The following is a 6,000-nucleotide window of genomic DNA, read 5'->3' on the forward strand; positions in this document are numbered from 1 at the left end:
TAGTGAGGTAAGTCTTGGAGTTAACTCATTCAGACAATATAAATGCAAACCCAGTTTTATCCAGTCACAGTACGATTGCCAGACATGTGATAAGTTTATGCTTCATCACATAGTGAGCTAACTCCTCCACACTTATGTACATTATAGTAAGCTAAGACATACACAAACTTCCATGTGGGTGTGTATTGGTATCCTGGTACACATGCGATTTCGATGTCGATTTATTTCGAGCTTACTTGTTAATAGGCTATTTCAGCTTTTGTGCTGATTCTAAGTAAAGAATTAATGGGTTGTCTTTTATTGCTACGTGCACAAATATTCATTGTTAAACATATCAGTTTGTTTGTGGTTATGGTCTGAAAACAATATTGGTCAGAAGGTAGCATTGTTTTGAAAACTTGTTTGGTTTTTTCTTCATACATGTATTGGAAGCCTTCACTTTATTTATTATATTACTCTTCTGCACGTATCAGGAGACACTAAACAGCGAACTTAGGACGTCAACTGGAAATAAGCTGGCGAACAGTAAAATTCACAAAATAAAAATAAATAAATAATTGTAAACAGGACGTTGTTGTTTTACTGGTATGACGCACATTTATGCTCGAAACCAAAATTGAAATCATGAAAGGTGAGGGTAGATTTCCCGGAAGCACGGAACATCCCAAACACAGCCAGAGAGCTAGTCATTACGAAATAGGTCCGAAACAAACAGAAACTGTAGTGAAAAAAATACAGCATACGGGTTGCTTTGAAAAGTACATTAAATTATATGATATGCAAAATAATAAAATGGGAAAGGGGTAAGAGACTAATAGTATTTATGTTTATTACAAGTTTATGTCTTTAAACAGATTGTAAGATGTTTTATTTATTGTTCCAAACAATGTAAGTGGGTAACTTAAGATATTCGTATTAATTTACAACTGTTCAAACAACTTGAAATAAAGTTTTGTGGGGGCTTTCTGATTTACAATCACATCAACAATTATAACCTTCAATGAGAGCATTCACAAATGGAAAATACTGATAATAAAATGTTGTACGGCTTTTTATATAATAATCTTAAATAACCTTTTTGAATTTACTAAAAGGCAAAATATAGTTCAGTATAGGCTCTTTCCATGTGTTGACAGTAGACTTAATTTGCACTATACTGCTTCCGGTAATATGCGCCACCTAACGATTTTCAACGGACTGTTATGAAATTTTGCCAAATTTAAGTTGACGATATTTCCGATTGACTGGTATTTTTTTCCAGTTTTCTGTTATTCTCCATTTTGCAGCTGTAAATCTTCAAACATGACCACTAACGTCATTTTTTTCAGCACAGCGCAAAATGATGTACTTGGCAATCTTTTTAAGTAGCGTTTTTATATACAACAAAAATACGGCAAAAAATCTTTATTTTCTACTTTGTATTAAAATTATCTCTCCGATGCTACATATTTTGTCAAGTTTATATCGACATCACATCGGAGAATAATATGTAGACATGTAGAAATTTGATTCACATTTTGCGTGCGCGTGTGAATGTTATCATTATCTCTCCATGTAAAGCATACTGCCTGCTGTTCATAATAGGATCTACCATCAATAATAAAATATAAGATCCTTCAAGAAACCGTTGTGTAAAGAGTAGATTAAATAATTTGATTAGTTTCCAAACATTAATTCAACATAATTTTCGCATAATCTCCCTTAAAATATTATTGTTTGTCTAGTTCCGCTTCCTATGGCTATGTTCATGTGCGAAATTTATATTATTTGACAAAAAGGCAATAAACACTTTCTCAGAAAAGGTATCGGTAGCTGCAGTTGTAATAACTGATTGATTCGACTACGTCAACGATGCGGCAGTTACTCTGCATTGGCGTTGTTAAGTACATTTTATAGTCCATCCATAACGATATCAATGAATCTGAAAATCCTTCAAGGGGTTAAGGAGATAGAGAGCGGACACAAAATGGAAGGCGCAAACCTTTGACCTTGAAGAGATGATTATTTGACCTAAGGTTTACAAAATCCTTCAAAGTGATTAAAAGATACAGAGCGGACACAAAATGGAAGGCTCAAACCTTTGACCTTGAGTTGTGACCTTGACACTGAGTCGACATCACTGACTTATGCGTTCTGCACATCGGCTTGATAAGGTGATCATTTGACCCAAGTTTCATGAAATCCTTCAACGGTTAAGGAGATACAGAGCGGGCACAAACTGGAAGGCGCAAATGTTTGACGTCGTGTTTTGACCTTGACCTTTAGCAAACATGGCTGATGTTTCAATTCTGCATATTGTCTGGATGAGGTTATCATTTGACCCAAGTTTCATAAAAATCCTTCACGGGGTTTAGGAGATACAGAGCAGACACAAGATGGAAGGCTCGAACGTTTGACCTTGAGTTTTGACCTTGACCTTGAACATTGTTTTGATGATCCTTCAATGGGTTTAGCAAAATAGAAGGCTCAAACATTTGACATTGAGTTGTGACCTTGACATTGAGCCAACATAACTCACTTATGAGTTCTGCACATCGTCTTGATGAGGTAAACATTTGGCCAATGTTTCATGAAAATCTTTCAAGGTGTTTAGGAGATACAGAGAGGACACAAAGTGTTACGGAAGGACGGACGGTAGGAGACAATTCCTATAACCACCACTACACTTGGCTAGGGATTAAAGATAAATGTGACAAGTATGATTCTTGTGGGGCGTTTAAAATCGTCTAAATGCCCGCTGTGGATTTCAAATACCAATTTCTATGCAAATCTCTTTCATTTGAGGAAGCTTTTTAGTTGACTTGCAAAAGGATAGTGACATGAATAGCGTCCATTGTATAGAGACTTACCCTAAGCCCTCTTTGCACAAAGGGGCCTACGTGGCCGAGTGGTTAAGGTCACTGACTTCAAATTACTTGCCTCTCATCCATGTGGATTCGAGCCTCACTCGGGGCGTTGAATTCTTCATGTGAGGAAGTCATCCAGCTGGCTTACGGAAGGTCCGTGGTTCTACCCAGGTGCTCGTGATGTAATAACGCACGGAGGGGCACCTGGAGTCTTCCTCCACCATCAAAGCTGGAAAGTCGCCATATGACCTATAATTGTGTCGGTGCGACGTTTAACCCAACAAAATTAGATCAAATTAAATCTTTGAACAAAAGAAACAATATGTTTATAGAGTGAAATTGTTGAGGGAACACCGAACCCTTTCCATGTTATATCAATTCAATTCATATCATGCATCTAACAGTCCTGAAAATGTTATCTTTGATTTTCCCATATGACTAGATATATTCCCACACCTTGCTTTTTTCCTGCCTTGAGGTAAAAAGTGCATGGTTTGCATGAGATATTATGCACATAATCACCTACGCCTACAATAAAGTTTTAACAAAGTTGTCTCAATTTTTTCCAAATATTTTAACAAGTATCATTTTTTTTCAGCTCAAACAACCATTGTTCAGAAAATAATATTTTAAATATTTTTTAGAATGTTTACTTTGATGCAGTAAGCAACAAATATATCTGAAATAGATAGCTTGTTTTAGTTCCAGTGCCTACATGGTAGCAAATATTTACGCTAGAACGTATCTATATCGATTTGACGTAAGGTGCAACGAAATTGATAAAATAATGAGCAATATTAGTTAAAAGCTTTTTTGAAAAAGAGAACGAATAAAAAGGAAGCATACATTGTTATGTCGAAACAAAAGAGTGGACGCTCCAATACTTACACCATCTGCAAACACATCAATAACAGCAATTGTCTTTCCTGTGGTGTTCTTCACTATCAGGATGTCTTCCAATCCTTCTGTTACTTTCTCCACTTCAAATGGCTGTGTAAAATAATGCAATCATAAACAAACGTTGATCTATGCACATAACGGAAAATATGTTAATTTACAAATATGAGAAGCTTCAAATGAATAAAGTGTATACATTAATTTGTATGATTTTTTCCATACTTGAAAATATTATAGAAATTGTGAGTTTTCCATAGACTTGCATTTCGAAAACTGGCCTGTTGTCAAAATTTTCAGATCAGAAATCAACTGGGCTACTACTAAATTCCGATTCGAATACATTTACTCATATCTTATTTTTTCTTATTATTTTATTTTATTGTTATTTTAGCATATTTCCGTATCGTTATTAATCGGACACAAAAAATTGATTCACTTCTATTTCTTCTATCTAGAGTATTAAGATATAAACTGCATTTATAACAGGACAGTTTGACCTCTGAAAAGCGGTCGGCGTCCAAAAGCATGTCCGCTCTCTAAGTCAAACAGTTTTCATCAGATCTCCACCAAACTTGGTGACAATGTTTGTTGGCATAATATCGATAACCAGCAAAATCCCCCAGGCACTCTTGAGTTATGGCCTTTGAATTACTCAAAATCTGCAATTTTAGCCTTTTCCGCCCTCTAAGTCAAACAGTTTTCTTTTGATCTTCACCAAACTTGGCGACAATGTTTATGGGCATAATATCACGGCCAAGTTTGATAACCAGCAAAATCCCCCAGGCACTCTTGAGTTATGACCCTTGAATTACTCAAAATCTGCAATTTTAGCCTTTTCCGCCCTCTAAGTCAAACAGTTTTCTTCTGATCTTCACCAAACTTTGTGACAATGTCTGTTGGCATAATATCTCGGCCAAGTTTGATAACCAGCAAAATCACCCAAGGCACTCTTATATTATGGCCCTTGAAATACTTGAAAAATTGGGAATTTAGCCTTTTCCGCCCTCTAAGTCAAACAGTTTTCATCCGATCTACACCAAACTTGCTGACAATGTTTGTGGGCAAAATATCTGCCAACTCGCCCCAGGCACTCTTGGATTATTGTCCTTGAATTAGGCAAAATTCGATGACGGTCGTATTTTGTGACAGTCTGCCACTCTTGTTAAACAATAATCTCAAAACGTTTCACTGCATTTTACACAATAGTCCGTTTGGGAGAATCATTTCACGGGGTTATAAAAAATGTGATTCAATTTAGTATGGTTTAGGGGTAAAAACAAGGAAGAATATATCCAACAGGGAAAGCCGCGTTCTAGAAACGCAGCTTACCCAAACGCGCACACGATCAACACACGCACACCACACACACTAAGCAAACACACAAGGACAAAACAAACAAACAAAGGGCACAGTGGGTCACCGTCTTGGAACGGTCAGTGGCAAAACCACAACTGGGGAGATAAAACCAGTTTTTGGTGCACCTAACGTCCCTCTTACCCCCTCCATGCTCAAAACTCTCTGTCACTGCAGCCATATATATAAATGAAAGGAATATAAGTTACAATTACAAAACCGTTTAAATGTATGCTATGCTAAATAAAGTGTTATATACGATAAATGACACACGCTATCAAGATAACTATGTTAACCTATACACGAATCCAGCAGGTTTTGAATACTCACAGCTGTTTGTGTGTAAACGTTTATTATGGACAAGACATTTATTCCTTTTAGTAATTTACACCTATTTTATAATTATGAGGATAATGATCTGCTTTGGTTGATCTGTTTACAAAAGTAGAGTTCCTGTTCAAAAATGTATTATTAGTTACACAGCTTGTTGGTGACAGGATACGCTGTCGAGGAAATCCATATCAGGTGAGAGTGAAGATCGAGCCTTTTATGGATTTTCGAGACAGTGTATATCCCGTATCCTGTCACCAATAAGCTGTGTAACGATTTTATCTTGCCGACTACTCTTTACTTACATGCTATATTCAACAATTTTGTAAATTAACAAAGCTACTTACAGAGCAGACTTGAATCCTGCAATCATTTGTTTGGGCATCAAGACATTGTTTATTTATAGTTGATTAACACTGGCCATAAAATGCACAATTAACTGTATATGGACTGAATCACAAAACATAAAAGCTCAAGTATACAGGTTATGAACTGGTTTTTAACAGAAACACAAAATGTTAAAGCGGCAAGAAAACACTACATTTACTCACGAAAACGATATCTATAGCTGGAG

Source organism: Mercenaria mercenaria, chromosome 15 (genome assembly GCF_021730395.1).
Source record: "Mercenaria mercenaria strain notata chromosome 15, MADL_Memer_1, whole genome shotgun sequence".
NCBI lineage: Eukaryota > Metazoa > Mollusca > Bivalvia > Venerida > Veneridae > Mercenaria > Mercenaria mercenaria.